The sequence below is a fragment of the Mauremys mutica genome, chromosome 7 (assembly GCF_020497125.1).
Source record: "Mauremys mutica isolate MM-2020 ecotype Southern chromosome 7, ASM2049712v1, whole genome shotgun sequence".
Lineage (NCBI taxonomy): Eukaryota > Metazoa > Chordata > Testudines > Geoemydidae > Mauremys > Mauremys mutica.
In genome coordinates this window covers 7,423,598-7,442,326 of record NC_059078.1, presented here as the reverse complement: position 1 = coordinate 7,442,326, position 18,729 = coordinate 7,423,598, and the positions used below count along the sequence as shown (strand labels likewise).

General features: G+C 42.5%; 1 protein-coding gene across 3 annotated transcripts in view; it reads right to left on the bottom strand.

Annotated features, from left to right (window-relative positions):
- KBTBD8 (kelch repeat and BTB domain containing 8) overlaps positions 1-18,729 on the bottom strand; it is a 65,885-nt gene that overhangs the window by 12,731 nt on the left and 34,425 nt on the right. For 2 of the 3 annotated variants that reach the window (XM_045025578.1, XM_045025580.1), the window contains exons 1-2: positions 12,953-13,059; positions 1,955-2,061 (exon numbers count right to left, since the gene is read on the bottom strand). The gene's annotated coding sequence lies outside the window, so the exon portion shown is untranslated. Of the gene's footprint in view, positions 1-1,954; positions 2,062-12,952; positions 13,060-18,729 lie in introns of those variants that run through there. The other variant, XM_045025579.1, reaches the window with a different exon arrangement.

The following is an 18,729-nucleotide window of genomic DNA, read 5'->3' as shown; positions in this document are numbered from 1 at the left end:
GATTAATCTCTCATTCCTGGAGACTCCCGGCCACTCCTGGAGGGTTGGCAACCGGCAGTCTGAGGGTGCCTGTGCACGGGGAAGTGACTGGAATGGGACCCAAACGCCTGGCAGCTGTGCCACACCAGCTTCCTGCCCCAGCGCGCTTGCCCTGCACCAGCTACTGGGACGGGGGCACTTGTCCCACGCCAACTCCCCGCCCCAGCACGCTTCTCCCGCCCCGGCTCCTGGGCCCAGCTTAGCTGCCATTCTGAGCAATTTCCCCTATAGCCAAGCCATGACTGCACCACATACCCTTCCACACCTCCTCCTCCTTCTCAAATCCGCTCCATGGCCCCCCAGCTCCTTTCCCCTGTGCAGAAAACAGAGGCCGTGGGAGAGTAAATGACTTAGGACAGACTCACTAAGGGGGAAAACCTCCACTTGCCAGCTCGTGATTTTTTGTGCTTTTTGACAAGACTACTCACAGTAGTAAAGTTAAGCATAGGCCCAAGTGTTTGCAAGATTGTGGCCAAATGACAAAGCAGGATTGGGCTCTGGTCCAGATATCTGTGCCCACCCAGAGACTGTCTGACTTCAGTGGGGCTTCGCAAAGGCACAATCTTCCTGCATGTGGTTGCAGTTCCAGACTTGGGACCTTGGAGGGATTAGTTTTAATAAGAAAGTTTGTTTCCAAGTTATTTAGCCCTGCAAAAATTGCTACATTTACTGGAGAAGACCACAAGGAGCATGAAACAGAAATAGAAACAATGGCAATATTCCCAACACTGTTTATAGGGGATATGGTCAGTGGTATAATACTAATTGGATAATACAATTGGTAAGGACTTCATTCCATTATGTTGATTTTTCAGTAAAAAACAGCTAAAAAGGTTTAATTAGATTGTAAGTGCTTTGGGGCAGGGACCAGCTTTTCTATGTTTATATAGTCCCTAGCACAAAGGCATCTTGGTCCATGACTGGAGTTCCTAGGTGCTATGGTAGTAACTAGTAAAGAAGCAACTGAACTAATTTTAAAAAACTGTTTTGTTGTCAATGACCTAGAACAGTACAAAGCACAATCTCCTTTTCAGAATAGAGATTAGTGGTTGGAGGCTCCTGGTTTTGTTTGGAGTTATTTGCAATGACCAAATGATAGCCCAGTTGGAGAAAACAACAATGAACCAAGTTTCACTTTTGTGACTTGAATGGTTATCAGAAGGAAGGTATAGAACTGTTTTCCTTTTGTGAACAGCAGGGTAAATGGAAGGAGAAGCCACTAAATTCTAAAATCATTTAGGATGCTGATAGTTTTTTCTCTTTCCTTGATTTAACAAGATCTGCAATTCTATGGTAAGCAGAGAAGTGTAATGCTTTGTAATTTTAATTTTTTTATGTATTTATTTTTTGGTATACACAAGACAAGCAAAGAAAGGCACCATTAATTTAAATTAATATCTTAGAAAATAAAGTCTTTAACTATTTCTGAGATTTAAAGGTAAACAAGTGCATTACTGATGTCCTGTAGAAGCATACATTGAAGGTAAAAATAGTACTGTTCTATAGGGTGACCAGATGTCCCAATTTTATAGGGACAGTCCTGATTTTTGGGTCTTTTTCTTATATAGGCTTCTCTTACCCTCCACCTCCATCCCGATTTTTCACATTTGCTGTCTGGTCACCCTACTGTTCTATGTCATGACTGCTGCTTACATGGTTCTACTTTCTCTTGCTGGGAATGGCTTTACCCTCTGTTAGCAATTATCAGCAGTGCCCAGGCTGCTGTCGATAATCATACCACGCAACACAGGAATGATAGTGACTCTGATGAAAGAGGTGTAAAAGAAAATAGAACTTCATTCCTGCAAATCGATTCTGCAGTTTTCCAATTTCCCCATTCCGTACTAGTAAAGGCTGTGAAATTGACCAGAGCTATATAAAATGAAAGTGAAGGGAGAATAGCTACAACGCTTACCTTTTAGCAAATGACATCCTCATATATTTGTCCTTCTCTGACTGCAGATATCACCTGCATTATGTCCTCAGTGTGTCATTTCGTTTGGTGTGGAGACTCTGGCTTGTCTGGATTAGTGTACAAAATGAAGGAATGCAATGGAGAGTGTTTTTAATATAGATATATCATTTAATCTGATACTTTACAGAGGAAACATTTCTTCTTGCAACAACTCACCTCTATGATGTTTTTGGTGGATAAAAAATTTGCCACACACATAGCTTTAAATATTTGTTAAATAGCAGTAGTATCATATAGCTCAGCAAGAAAACATACCAGACGGAAACATTTTATGGGAAAAGTGTTATTTACCATTCAGTAGTCCCACAATCCAAAAATAGGGATGATATAGTTATGGCTCAGAAGTGACTTTAATTCTAAGCCTTTTATTTTACAAGTGATTACAACTTTATTTTTTTAAAATAAAAGTATCATATTTAAACTTAGAGCCTGATCCTCCTTGTGCACTCAGAACTCCCACTGACTTCACCAGGAGTCTTGCCTGCAAAAGAAACATAGGCTAAGATCATTTACTTCTCTCTCATTCTTGTGAGGAAGCCAAGTGGGTTAGGATGCCAAGTGGAGGAAGGAGTAAGAAGGGAGAGGAGGAGTTTTAAAGGAAGAAGAAGAACATTTTTTCATATATTTGTGAATATGCTGATCATAGGGGAGAAAGAACTTTGTTTGCACACATAGTTTGATCACTTACATTTTTCAGTACCTGGCTGCACCCACAAATTAAGTACAGTATTTGGTACATCCACCATAGAAATAGGGGCTGGCTGCAAAATTCAGATCATGGTCTGATTCTAAAACCACCTCTCTTTCTTCAAATTGTTCAGATCCAGGGCTTTGGGTTGAGCTGATCACCAGATAAGATGCCGTTTTTAATGAGCTAGTTAGACTACTGAGCAGAACTGATCTCCTTGAAAACCACACAAGTATTCAAAATTCAAGACTGACTGTTCTGCCAGAGCAAATTCCATCAGAAAGTGATGGAAAGTTCTTTGGTAACTGCTTAACTCAGATCTGGGATATCATTCTTCCTGGAGGAAGTACTGAATTTATTTCAGACAGAAATATGCTTGCCAGAAAGGATGTTTGATTAACCAGCTCTCAGAATTGCCGTGGTGATGTGAAACAGTAGAATTAAGAAATGACAATCTTGCTACAGCAAGCACCAAGGATGAGTTAGAAGTTAAAGAGAATTGTACTGGAATCTCTCTCCACATTATGCCCTACAGATGATTAAGAGGAGGAAAATCTTTGCTGATGTGAAAAACACAATTCTAAGTGCTCGGTATGTTCTCGATGGTCCTGTACCCAGTCCATCTACTATTTGAATGTATAGGAAACGTTCATTGTTAGAACATCTGATAGATTTCAAGACTGTGTCTCAGCCACACAAAGTGAAACTGTAAAGGGAAATGCTTGAAGAGTCCTTCCTTGTCCCAGTTACCAGAGAAACAAAATGGAGGAGAATATTGGCAGGGCACTGTGGTTTAAAGCGATCTTTTCCACTAGCCCCCTCTGCAGGATTAGAGCAACCTAGAATCAAAGCCTCTGTGTGGCAACAGTAGGTTGGCTCTGGGTCTCTGATCTTGCACTTTAAGAAGGATTGGAGCAGAAGGGTGTTGGAAAAGGGGCTTAAAGTCACCTTTGTGCTTCCTATATTCTCAGGCAACCTCAGAGCAGCTCTCACTTACGGTTAGGCTACAACAGTAGTCTAGCATGTATGGACAGCTGAGAATAGCTAGAGTCCACGTGCTCTGACAATGCCCCTTCCTCTCCCTTCCTACACCAAGAGGGTTCACGTGGAGTTGTTCCATCACCTGGGGGGTGAGCCCCCTTACCAACAGATTATAAAGGCAGAAGGGACCATTGGGATCATCTAGTCTGACCTCCTATACAACACAAGCCATACGACTTCCCTGAAACTAAAGCACCGCTTTTAGAGCAACACCCAGTTTTGATTTAAACATTCCCAGTGATGGAGACTCCACCATGATGTTTGAGAAGTTGGTCCAGTAGTAAATTACCCTCATTGTTAAAAATTCACACCTTCTTTCCAGTTTGAATTTGCCTAGCTTCAACTTCCAGCCATTGAAACTTGTCTCTTAGATCAAAGAACAGTCTATTATCAAATTTCTGTTTGCCATATGGGCACTTACAGACTGTGATCAATCACCCCTTAACCTTCTCTTTGTTCAAATAAACAGATTGAAATCCTAATGTCCCTCACTTCATGTTTTCCAGTCCTTTTATCATTTTCATGGCTCTTCTCTGAGCCACAGCAATGGGGTACGTATGTCCTGAGAGCTGTTTCCATCCTTTGATTGGCCTCTTCAAGACACAAAACCAGCATGAAGGGCCAGCAGGGAACAAACAATAAGGACTGCTATGTCTAATTAATCTGGGGTCTAGAGAGCCAGAGGGAACTGCCAGGTTCTGTCGGTATCTAGCAGCCTCAGTAAAAATTGGGGCTGATATTATTTGACACCAAGTCCTATCTTTTTTCTACTTAGAGGGACATTATGCCGGTCAGTCAGGTATTCGGAGGACATGATTATATTGTTGAATAGTTGGCTATAGCCATTCAGAATGATGTTGCTCCTGGAGATGCTGCTCCTATTAATTATTCTGATGGTGACGTAAAGGCATAACAGCGCCATAGTAACTGATTCCCTGGGTCGTGTGGAGATTCAGCAGGGACTCCGGCTCTGTGTCTCTGATTTCCACAGCTGGCAGATTGCATCAATGCAGGAACACAAGAAAAAGAGGCTGTTGAGGGCAGCATCACACAGACTCCAGATTCCAGTCCTCTGAGACTTTTTTTTTAAGCTGCACTTAGCTCGTAGAAGTTTTTCCAACTTAATAAAATAGTGGAACCTCTCCAGTTCAAATCAGAGCCAGAGCTGCATTGGACACTGTGTTGAAAAAGGGAAGAGAGGATAGAAGGTGTAAATCTCGGGAGGAAAATCACTAAGGCTTATTCTACACAACCTACACTACAGAGTTAGGTTGATGTAAGGCAGTTTATGTCAACCTAATTACGTCAGTGTCTGCACTAGAATGCTGCTTCCACCGAAGTAAGTGGCTTGCTACACCGACATCATAATTCCATCTCCACGAGAGGTGTAGCACTTATGTCAGTGTAGTTAGGGCAACGAGTGTCATAGCTAGGGTCATAGAACAGTGACACTATGGCACAGCGAGCATATTCTAATAAAAATAAAATAATAATACTAAAGGTGTTGTAATGACTAATTAGTTAATCTATGTAAAGTGATTTGAATAAGTAAAGTCCTACTGTATATGAATGATAAGAAGTAGCAGTATTAATACTGTTGCATTCTGAAACAAACCTAATATTTTAACTGGAAAAAAACCTGGCATTCACTTTGAACAATCTAACCTTGGAAAATAATCCCTTTAAAATTGTCTTTTATACATAAGGCATACTGTGTCATTGACTGCAGTACTATCACAAGCAGACACATTAATTTAGTTGCACTACTATAATTTAATACATTGATACATAGATTTAATTAGAGTGTTTTATATTTAATGATTCCAAGAAAATAACACATTTTGCTGGAGGAATCTTGTAAAAGGCACTACTCATTGTAGTTTAAATTGGGGGGTTGGGGGGATAGAAGATCATTAGGGAAAGTTGCCCTTGAAAGTAGATTAATCTTATCATACTGAGCACAGTGGGCATTACATTAGAATAGAGCAAAGACTGGCAGGGGGCAATTAATGGGGCAGATATTGGAGTGCCTTCTCTGATCACCACATACTGTACAGTGGATTGGGCCTTGCTGAGACAGGCTGGTGGAAACAAGAACCCTGATGAGATATGGCTCTGCTAATTTCAAGAAGTGCCACCTCCTAGCTGCAGGGGTAACTTTATTGAAACCATCTGTTGTTTTGGAAAAACACACACACCAAACTCTCCTCCCCTCAAAGCATTTAACCTTTGTTTCAAGGCAATCCAAAAATCACACTGCAAATCCCTCCTTAATCTGAGAATGACAGGCCCTACTGTTTCCAACAAGTCTCAACAGCTACCAAAAATCTGACAGACTGTTTTGGATCAGATGATTTTAATCTGTGGCAGCAGTGTATTTGGGAGCAAGTCTTTTAGAACAAAGTATACACTTATACATTTGACCCTACACCCTCCTAGAGTGTAATAATATAATTATAAACACACTGATAATGCTATATGTAAATGAGACTCCTACAATGCATAATCACAGGGCACTTTGTGATTTAAGGACTGCCTGAAATACTTGGTCTACACTGAGACGCATAAGGAGAAAAGCTTTGGTTCATGTAGCCCCAGTGAAAGCTGTTTTTCAGGAGCTATTCCCAGTGGCATTATTGAAGGAGAGACTCCCATTTGGGCTATGATGGGCTTTGTAGCTGGTGTATGGATCTGGTTCAGCAACGTATTGAATCATGGGCTTAAGAAGTCCAACCCTTTAAGTTCCTGGGACATAAAGCAGTATGTGATTACAGCAAAGCACATGGTTAAGTGCCTTGCTGAATCTAAGCCTCAGACTCCAATAGCACCACTGGCCACAGCAGGACATTCACTGGGTCTAAATGGACCAAGCTTTTTCACTGGTAAATTTCCATTAGGTACTGATGTGAACTCACACAACTGCATTATCTCATTAACGGGTAGATTGCCAGAGCACGTAGTCAGCCACCCAGGGGAGTAAGCCCCCTAAACACATACACACTTAGTCTTCTGCTCAGCCCAGCTCAGATTGGGATTCCACCTCTGGCCAGTCTGCCATTGTGCACAAGTGGCCAAGGTGGGACTCACCCCTCCATCCTCTCCCCATTCACTGAGTGGGGACACAGTGGGCATTAAACTGCTCCATATGAAGAGGTGAAGTAATTCTGCACGTGTGTGTGTGTGCACACACAAGCACACATGACCTGATGTAAAGAGCAGCCAGAGAAAGCCATGTGTGGTGCATAACAAGTCTTATTGGTTGGTCATACAAAACCCAGGAACTGTGCTACATATTCTTGAGTGCCACCTACGGGCACTTTTTTTATTAACTATTTACATTTCTTCAGAGCACTCCTGTAACAGGGAGGTATTGGTTACACTCCAGAGATACTCCAGAGGCAGCACAGCTACCTGCTTCCCCTTAGGGCAGACTGTAAAATTACAACAATCTAATTGGCATCGGTCCTATATGCAAAAAAAAAAAAAATAGTTTCATTAAGTTTGGATTTCTCGGTGCCTTTTCACAGTATGTTTTTCTTGCTTGCTTTCTCTTCACCTTGTGTTTTTAGGAGTCTTGAATATGAAAAAGACAGTCCCTGGGGCCAGAACAGAAAGACAAACCTTCACATTTTCGACTTGCATAAAATCTCTGGCTAAATGCAGTGGGTTTATTTTTCACCTTTCAGAAAACATTGTAAATTAAAGACAACCCTCAAACATATTCTTTTTACAAGTTATTTTTGAATCCACACTAAACCAAAAGCAAAAGCTGAAATAATTTTGTTTTACCAACCTACTTGCTGAATTTTATAAAATAGGAAGGTAATGTTGACATGAAAATCTTGACAGGCTAATGCACAATGTGTTGTGTTTTTAAAGGCTCCCCAGCGCATGCTTTTTATATATACTAGAAAGCAATGTGTCAGTATTCATTAAAAAAGCTGTGTACTACCTGGTATTGAGTTTGCTAAATAAGATGATGTCAGAGTAATGTTTCATTATACATAAATATATGCAAAGTGCAAATTCAACTGCATAGTTTGTATGCCATGAATTCACTCAGTATTTTACTGTCTGTATGTTAGTACTTCAATTTATTTGTTTATTTATTTTTGGAGCTGGTAATTTTTATTTTCTATTCTGCATGGTGGGTCCAATCCATTTCTAACTGTAATCTATGGAAGTTTTACCATTGACTTAAATGATGGCAGCATCAGGCCCCGTGAGCATGTATAAAAGTTGGTTACCAATTTTTAAAGAAAGGTTTAGGATGGGTATATGTACTAAGGAGAATTTGATGTTATTTCTCTCTGAAATCTCTACTGCAACAAAAATCAAAGCAAATTGTTGAGATCCTGGAGATTACATGCAAATACTCTTTCAGAATACTCTTCAAAAAGAAGGTTTCAGAGTAGCAGCCATGTTAGTCTGTATCCGCAAAAAAAAAACAAACAAAAAAAACCAGGAGTACTTGTGCACCTTAAAGACTAACAAATTTATTTTAGCATGAGCTTTCGTGAGCTAAAGCTCACTTCTTCGGATGCATAGAATGGAACACACAGACAGGAGATATTTATACATACAGAGAACATGAAAAGGTGGAAGTATGCATACCAACAGGCAGAGTCTAATCAATTGAGATGAGCTATCGTTAGCAGGAGGAAAAAAAACTTTTTGAAGTGATAATTAAGATAATTAAGATAATTAAGATAATAATTAAGTCTTCAAAAAGAAGACTCCATGTCCTGGAATCTCGATAACATAACTTTCTCAAATTTGATTGGATCATATTTTCTCACAGTGTTAATTTCATTAGCATGATTTTCCCCAAGAAAGAAGGAACCCACATTGTATAGACAAAAAGTCTTTATTTCTCCCCTATAACTGCCGTCTTCCTAAAGACATCTGGATGGTAAATTAGTAGTTTAAGAAAGCCACTCTCACAAATGCCTTCTTTTCAAAACTCTAACACATGGCATTATCTCAAAGCCTGAATCTGTGTTCTTTATACAAAAGGCCTTGAACTCTCTTTGGGTAGAACACTTTCATATCCTCTTGGATGGAACACTTTCATATCCTCTAAGCTCATACATTTTATGGTAATAAGCTGTGGGATTTAGCACTTCTGTGACAACATGCATGCTTTGTGCATAGCAGAGAGAAGGCTTTTCCAAGAAAAAATAGTTGGATAAAATGGATATAAACCAATGACATCTGGTCTGATGCTGTGTTTACTTCTTACTGTACTTATTATTACAATATTAACAAAGATCTCAAAGCTGAATTTCTAGCAGGACCTGTGCATAGTGTTTATCTACGATGGGTCACGTTCACATCTCCAGCAGAGATGGGGATCCATTCACTACTTCCTATCAATCAAGAGATGTGCCAAGCTATTTAGTTCTTTGTATAAGGCTTCTTGCTAGAGTGTCAGCACTCTAGCAATTTAGCAATCTTCAGTATACTTTCCCAATAGAGAAAACACTCCTTTAAAAAAATCTCGTACGAATTAGTGTTTTGGATCCGATAATACCACTTCTTCCTAATTGGCATGACATAGATTAAGGTGGCAAAGCCAAAGGATCGTGTCACAGTTTAGAAATAGAAAAACAACCTTCTTGCAGGGAGAAGCACTGATACGCCATCCAAATTAGCTATTTAATATAATCCCGCTAGTTCAGCAGCCTAAAATGCTGACATTTTAATATTCTCTTCAATATTCCCATCTCGTCTAAAAAATAGAAGGAATTTTCAAGAAATTACAGGCACATTTTATTAGTTGTTTGTACTGTGATAGTGCCTAGGAACTCCCTTGTGCTAGCACACGGTACCAGCAAAAGAAGTCTATTGGCGACATAGTATCAATAAACATCATAACTGGGTATTCTACGGTGCTCCATCCTGCAGCTTTTCCCCTTTTGCAGTTAATGGGACCCAGCAGCTTTGCCTTGCCTTGCTCATCCCCAGCTTTGCTGAAGACGCTAAAAGCTGGGAATGTAATTGTTCCTGGTCTGGATATGTCTACACTGCGAGGGGAGAGGTCTTAGAGCCTGGCCTACATCCCAGCCTGAACGTCTACACTGCAATTTTATAGCCCCAGCGCCCAAGTCAGCTGACCCAGGCTGAGAGACTCAGTGCTGCAGGGTTTTTTTATTGCAGTGTAGACAGACCCTGTGTGGGACTGCAAGGGGCTTCTTGGCTTTCTGTCCCCTTTGCACACTCATGCAGGGTCAGGCTCAATCTTTCCCAAACCCCCATAGGACACCACAGATATAGCTACAGAGCAAAATAGATATAAGCAGATCTCAACAGACAGCTATACACAGAGCGAGAATTACATTACTCTGTTGTAAGACATATCCAGTGAAAAATAAATTCAAGTCAAGAATTTTGGGTTGTTTAATTATTCTTTTTATTCTCTGTAAAAAAAAGTGAACTTTAAATGAACTGCCTATAACAGTGAGAACATGAGGGAATTCACTAGACTATGATGTTTATTATTTGTATTACTATGGAACCCAGAGACCTTGATCAGGAGTGGAGCCCCACAGAGCCAGGATAATGTGGGTGTGTTAGTTTTTGTGAGTCTCCTCGGACTCCTGTACTGCAGGCAATGCTCAATCCGAATTCACATTGCTATGTTGTTGTGGTAACCGTATGAGTTTCCCTGCTGTCTTTGTTCTCCTCTCTGAGCAGTGTAAGAAACAAAAGGGAGGTCAACAGTTTGAAAGTAGCTGCCTCTTGTGCTGAGTGCTGCCAGTTTCACTTCCTGGGGGTTGCACACAGTGGAAAAGGCTTGCAAAATCCCTCAATTGATATTAACTAAAGAAAGGAAATTGGCAAGATCTGCTGTGTGAGCACACAGCCAATGACCCAAGAAGACTGATCTGACAAGTGTGGGTTAATGTGAAGCTGTAGCTCGTCAATCCACCTTTCAGGACGGATCTCAAGGGACCACATTTATAAATTTTTAAAGTGGCACTTTGGTGCTAAGAGGTCAGATGCTGAACTCAGGAAGTTCGTTTCCCTTAATTGAGGCTATTTGTCGCTGTTGCTGTTTTGTTTGGTTTTTTGGGAGGGGGCGGGGAGGAGTTAGTAATACAGCGGGGTTACTTGATTCTTAGTATTTATTTATTATATTTAAAATTATGGTAGTGCTAGAAGCTCCACTCAAAGATTGGGGCCCCATTATGGTTCGCCCTGTAGGCAAACAATGAAAAACCAGTCCCTGCCCTAAAGAGCTGATTCGGGCTGTCTTGTTTCTTTTTTGGCTGCTCTGATTGAAAGGCAAATCTGGCCTGAGCCAGATACAATGCAAGCAGAGGCTGTGCAAATATCTACACCACCACAGACCCGGAATGATGTCCCCAGGAACTACGGACCATCACAAATTTCACCACCTTCTGCTCCAAGTGCAAGGCCCACTTCTTCTACCTGGCTTCTCTAATCAAAGAGTAGTAGTGTGTTCATTAAAAAAAACAACAACAACAACAACAGACAAACACTATCTAAACAAAACACTTCACTGCACACACTATTTTCTCCCTGAGGAGAGGGTGGTTAAAAAAAGAAAAAGCCTCATGTGACACATGTTAATCATGACACAATGCACCAGTGGAAGATGCTCAGATACTTACTATGGTGGTGAGGGCAGTAAAAGAACCTATATAAAAGACAGACTAGAATAGCTCTGCCATCCACAGTCATGTCAACCAACAAACTCTCTTATTCTGGCTTCTCTGAAAAGTTGTGCTGTAAATAAATTCCACTTGGGTATGTCTATACTGCAGTGTAAGCCCAGGGTTAGCAGAACTCAAGTTAGTAGACTCTGGGTTTGTTAACCTATTTGCCAGAAGCTGGGAATGGGCAACAGGGGATGGATCATTTGATGATTACCTGTTCTGTTCATTCCCTCTGAAGCACCTGGCATTGGCCACTGTCAGAAGACAGGACTGGGCTAGATGGACCTTTGGTCTGACCCAATATTGCCGTTCTTATGTTCTTAGCTGAAAACTGGATCTAGTGAAGAATGCCTGCTTGGTAAGTGGCGTATCTTGCCAACCAATGATGTGATCTGCACCGGCTGCTTGGGGGTTTCTGGATGGAGTTTATAAAGCTTTAAATGGTTAGGACCTTCCTACTGAGGAAACCACCTCTCCCCAGGCCATAGTGCCACAACTGAGATCAGCAGAAGTGCTAAAGATGGACCACAGAAAAGCATTCTCTGGGAAGACCTCTTTTCTTTGGAATGTGGGACTTCAACTGGGTGGAAATGGCCTGGCTCTGCTGATCTTCAGGACACGCTACAATGCACATCTTTTCAGGCAAATAATGCTGGGGGTGATGGATGGGGAACTGAGGAATTTTGTTTATTTTTCTTTACATTTTTAAGCAACTGTCAGAGGTCCCTAGGGAGTGTTCTAAATGGAGCCTTTCATTGTCTTACAAATCTCAGTAAAGAAAAATATAATTCCCATAGGGAAAAAAATAATGAAAATGACTATTAATGCCACTTATTTTTCTTACAAAGTATGGAATTCTGACATGAGCTGTGCCTGCAAGATTTCATGTTAGTCACACTTCGTCTACTGAAACAGGGGAAAAACACAAATCTTCATGCATTTGAGACTTCTTAAGGTTATATACCTTACTAAGCAACTACCCTACCTGACCACAAAGGTACCACTCAGAAAAATTCTGGCCCTGCTTATACATGAGCAACAAAAATCACTAAGGGCAAATAATTTGCTCTCTGATGCAGAAAGGTGGTCACACATACTCAGCTCAGAAAAGAATCTGGCTCTCAAAGAATAAAGTATCAGTGCCCAGGGGACTGAAAATCCAGATTCCGCCTCAAATTTGCCCCTATGTTAATGGTAATGCCTTTTTTCTCACTTTGAGTGGATTTACTGCTGTCACTGTTATACATGTGCCGGTGACCCCAGCTTTAGAAGTGCCCAATTGGCACCAATGTATCAATATATATTGTAAGTTATCAAAACTACATAGATCTGAAAGTTAGCTAAACAGATACAGAGACGGAAATAGACAGAGTACAGGGGCTTAAAATGGTTAGGTATCTTTGGTTTTCAAAAATCTTACCTCTTAGGGAGATCTGGCTTAGTTCTCAACCACATTGTTCTCCTCTATCTAATGCTGAACACTGGGATTAGTTCCACTCTGTGAGCTCAATTCACAGCTAAGCTTACCTGATGTGACATGAGGACAGCTACTCAGCAGGAAGGTTTGAAACCTAATAGTGGAACAGGAATATAGAAACTCCCCAACGACTACAGTGCACCAGCGTGTGAAAGCCTTAGCCGTCATTTCATCAGCGTGTCAATATGAGAACAGTGACTGCGCACAATAGAATGAGCTGCAGTTCTAGAAGATGATGCTTAAACAATACAAATAAGGGAGGCTGGATAACACTCAAGTGTAAGATACGCGGCGTTTGATATGCCAGTTTATTGGAAAGTTATTTTGGGTTTAACACTGATGTTTTAAAAAATTTGGATACATTAAAATTAGCACTTGGGAAATTTGAATTGCTGACATTCTGATTTTTAAAAATTGATTGTTATCATACAAAAGAGAAAAAAGGCCTAACAATGACAATAAAAAGAGACAAATTCAAAAGCTGAGTGTAATAGGAAACCATACTCATTGCATCATAAAATGATATTTTACATTTGTTCAGAGCTCTGTTATAAGAAAATCTGGAGTAAAAAAAACCAAAAGCAAGAGAAAATGAAAAATGAAGGAAAGACAACACATAACATAGCATGTCAGAAAAAGGAAATACCATCCAAAGACCATAGCATGTCAGAAAAAGGAAATACCATCCAAAGAAATTGGCACCATACAGAAGTGACCTCACTCATAACTGTCTCTGGCTCTGTTTCCCAAGTCTGTCAATAAAGAGACCCCATACACATCACCATCCATAGTCAATCTGTCAACAGAAAAACTCACATGTGCTTTGCTTCTGCTCTATGCACTATGTAAACAGGAGTTCACTTCTGCTATCGGCTACTGATTTTTTTCTAGTTTAAAAGCAAGGGGCCTGATCCGGATCCTTTTGAAGTCATAGAGAGTTTCATCTATGACTTTTTTATCAAGTGATCCATCTCGTCGTCCACTCCCAGCTCCTGGCAATCAGAGGCAAAGGACACCCAGAGCATGTAGTTGCACCCCTGACCATCTTGACTAATAGCGATTGATGGACCTATCCTCCATGAACTGCAGCCCAATAAAATACACGCGACTTCACAGAGCCCTGGGCAATTACTTATCCCATTGACTTCTGTGAGATTTATACTTGGATAGTCTGCAGACCCCCAGCTAGCATAAATCTGTAGAGTTTACACCACCTGAGGATCTAGCCCTGACAGTGCAGCCCATGAGAGCACAGAACACCGTGAACGCAAAGCCCATTTCTAACTAACAATACCCATTCTGATTCCCAGCGCTGCTACTTATTACCTGCCAAACTGTCCCACACTCTCAGACGCGCCAAATAACAGGTGATGAAAACAAAATTAGGTAGTAAAAGGGCCCAGGAGAAATTAGCAAATAGCTTTCCAAGCTTTCAACTTATTCACGATTTACTAGAAAGCTGTATAAGGTAGCCGGCCCCAGAACTAGCTAAAATGCTTCCAAGGGCCAGAAATCCCAGTCGGAATAGTCAACATGTACCTTGAAAGCACGGGGAATCGTTAAAAGTCAAAACCCCCACTAGCCTTTGATTAAGAAAGCAACAAAAAAATGCTAATCTTCTGTCGTTTAGCAGAAAGGCTTAAAAAGTGACTCACAAACAGCATGAATTATTCAGGCTAAGACCCATTGTTTGTCTATCATACACATTCAAGTGTCTGAGTTTAAACCCAGTGCAAGTGAACTGATTTATATTAGCAATGTAACAGTAAAATAGATAGCTACAAGGATTCACTTCCCTTGTGTTCACTACTGGTCTGTAATACATATGTTGTAGCCTCTTTCAATCTGTAAGCATTTTCATAACCATCTTTATAAACATGATGGGTATGACCCTGCCTAATTTACATGGATTTTAGCACCATGGTAATCCACTGATTTCAATGGAGCTAGTCCTAATTTATATGGGTGTGCAGCAAAATCAGAATCAAGCCTGCCATTTAATTTTTGTTGACTAAATTCAGGACGTGTGAAAAGGAAGATCCACGTACAGGACAGAAGGATTCGAAGCATCCATTGGAACCAACCCAAAATCTGATAAAGTGCAAATTGACATTTATTGATGTCATGCACTTACTCTGGGGAGCTGTTCTGGGAATTGTGGGAGAGGTACAATACTCCACTGGCCCTGCAGTGCCTTCATAGAGCGCAGGGAGTGGACACGGTGCCTGAAACAGGATGGCTAGATGGGGACTCTCATCACTAGAGCTTGCACTGGATCAAGCTGCAAATGGTACAAGTCTCCACTGTAGACAGGTCGGTCCAATCAATATTTACCATAAGCAAGGCTAGGACTCATGGGTGTTTTTAGTAAAAGTCATGAACAGGTCATGGGCAATACACAAAAATTCACAACCTGTCCGTGACTTTTACTAAAAATACCCCTGACTAAATCTTAAGAGGGCCACTGCTGGGGGGTGCCGGGGTGCTGCTGAATGGGCAGGGCTGGCTCCAGGCACCAGTGCAGCAAGCAGGTGCTCAGGGCGGCCAATGGGAAGGGGCGGCACATCCGGCTCTTCAGCGGCAATGTGGCAGCGGGTCCCTCAGTCCCTCTCGGCGGGAAGGACCGGCCGCCGAATTGCTGCCGAAGAATGAAGCGGCGCGGTAGAGCTGCCGCCGAAGTGCCGCCGATCGTGGCTTTTTTTTTTTCCCACCGCTTGGGGTGGCAGAAATGATGGAGCCGCCCTGTGAGTGGGGCCACTGCTGGAGAGGAAGCCAGGGAGGTTGCTGTTTGGGGGCAGGGCCAGCCACAGCACCAGCTGCTGGGGGCCGCCGCCAGCATCTGCTCCAGCCACCCAGGGACTGCCACTGGGGGCTGCCAGGGAAAGCGGCTACTCTGGCCACCCGGGGGCCACCAGCCGCAGCTGCACTGGCCTCCCAGGGACCACTGCTCAGGTGGTCCCTGGGGCCAGCAACACCGGCCACATTCTCAGGCAGTCCCCATGGCTATCTGCCCGGGGCCACCCAAGCAGCAGCCAGTGTGGCTGGCCCCAGGGCCACTCCGGTAGCTGTCAGTGCAGCTGGCTGCGGGGCCGCTCTAGCATCAGCTGGTGTGGGTGTCCCCGGGGACACCTGAGCAGCTGGCTTGGGCGACTCTGGGGTCAGCCACACTGGCCCCCACAGAAGTCACAGAGGTCACTGAAATCACAAACACAGAGCCCTAATCATAAGCTACCCCAGCCTACTCCATGCTAGGAAAACATGGAAAAGTGTTCCTGTCCTCAGTGGTGCAGCTCCCAGAGCTACCAGCAGTGAATGCTGTAGTGTAGACAAGGCACAGGTGTCTTACTCCCATGATGGCTAACCCAGTTCACAGTAGGATTCGACTATCTACACTACAACTCCCATCATTGGTAGCACTGATACAGAAAACTCACACAAATTTTCCTGTATTGAAACACTTTTGTGGCTCCAACACACAAAGAATGCAAGAGGATAGAGGGAGCCAGCCAGCGACCATGTGGCATAGGAAAATATTTATTCTGCAGCCATGAGAGAAGGACCTATTGGAGGAATGCATAGGTGACTATCATATACCTGGATATCCCAGGTAATCTGTGATCTAGCTCTGTTTTTCCCCTTCTGATAACTGGGATCCAGGCATATCCCCTGCCATTTATGCACCTTCTTAGGTCCTGGCACAGGAGGGATGAGATGGTGCATCTGCTGCTTTTCAAAACCAGTGCAGCTTGGTAAGCAGTTTTCTCCCCCATCATCTGCTTACACAGCAGAGGACAGCCTGACCCTAGGCCTTGGGGGGGTCTTACAGTGAAGTTTGGTTAAAATTAGCCAAAGAGAATGTTTCCCACAAAAGAAACTCTTGTGTAGATGGAATGGTGAAATCCAAAGAACTGAAAGCAGCACGGTCTTCTTCCAGCATATATAGTATGGACAATGAATTAGCTATTGGGTATATGTTGTAGCCACCGTATCACAGCAACATCATCCAGAGACATCAAGTGCATCCATCAATTATCCAGGTGATAAAGAGGACAGTCCATAATCAAACGCCACACTGTTCTTCAGCTCTGCAGAGGCAAGATGGGGAGCTCAAGAAGCCCCAACAGTAACGATGTAAGTTAAACTGCCCATTACCACAACGTACCCTGTTGTAATGAAGAAGCTTTCCATCCATTCATACGATTGTTCTGAGCGGCATTCAACAGCCAATCTACAGAGACTACAGGATGCAGATCTGAATTGCCCATCTGCAAAGAAAAGCACAATCGATGCAAAATATAGTCCCATACCTCCCATTGCTGCTATTCAGTAATGCATTCAGGGCCCACTTCCGTGCCAAATCACTGGCAGAGCTCTGTCAGCCAAGATTGGATGGTTGGAGACTGGAGTTGTCCTGGTCACACCACTGATGATATGAAGGGTGGAGTTGATCATGAAGTCCAACTTGCCCCAGTGATGACTGGAGCCCCATGCTGCCTCAGAGGATTTGCCAAGTGCCATGATTAGGGCACTGAGAAATATCCATATGGTTGCAAGGCTATTGCCCCATGACTTGCCACCAAGCCTGCGGAGAAGTGCAAGTCATGTGTTCTCGATGTGTTGTTGAAAGGACAGAGCATGATCAAGCTCTATCCCCAAATAAGGAGGGTACAGTTAAAAAAAAAATAAAGATTGGCTGATTGTTCAGAAAGACCTGCAGCTGTCGATGAGCTAACCAGTGAGCAAGATGGAAACAAGATGACACCATATTTAGTGCATTTAGTTTAAGCCGTCACTATGAAAAATACTTGGCTAAGGTACCACGGTCAGATGACAGGGGAACTCCAGCTTCTCAAAGCTCCTTCTGACTATTGCCAGCAGTTGTCATCAGCATCCATAAACTTAATTGCTGAGGTGGGTGTCAGGTCAGTTGTATATATATTCAAGAGCACCGGAGTACAGATTTCCAGGGAAGTCTATTGTTCATATGACGTGGGCATGATGGCAGGACTAGAGATCACAGTGGCTGCTAGGAAAGCATCTGATCCAATCTCATAGTGCTTCTTGATCTTTGGCAGTACGATCATGTTTTTCCCACAGCACATGTTTTTGTTTTTTGTTAAAAAGTGAGGGGGCCAGGACCCTTATCCCCCACCCCAGTTCTGGGGAATAGGAGACCCCTAACACCCTGCACATGTGTCAGCAAATGCTGTGGCAGCCCACCTTGGGCCAACAACTGACCAGTAAACCCAAATTGAGATCATGAATGAAAGGCATTGTCTGCGCTCAGGAAGATTTGGTCAACCCCCTCAGCTGACTCCAACTTATCACAGCTAGTCACTAGGGAGAAACTGGAATCAGCCATTTCTTTCTTTAAAATTTTGCAAGGCTCCTGGGCTGGACAAAATCCATAGGGAGTTCCTGCATCACACAGCTGAAAGTCGCAAAAGGATGATGCCAAGACTCTACAATACTTGTCTGGAATACTGTACCGTTCCAAAGTCTGGTGAACGTCAACTTCTCAAGCCCAGAGGGAAGGCAGATGTCCCGAAGAACTATCACCCAATTGCTCTGATCAACCTCACTTTTAAGCTACTTGAGAAACTTAAACATCCCCTGGCAAGGAGTTCCACAAGTTGACTGTGTGTTTTGTGAAGAAATAATTCCTTATGTTTGTTTTAAACCTGCAGCCCATAATTTCATCAGATGCCCCTAGTTCACAGTATTGAGGATATGTCCAGAAGCATCTTCTTCATATATATTTTGGAAACAAGGACCAGGGGCCAGCTTTACCAAGCTATTTAGGTGCCTAAAGATACAGATGGGTGCC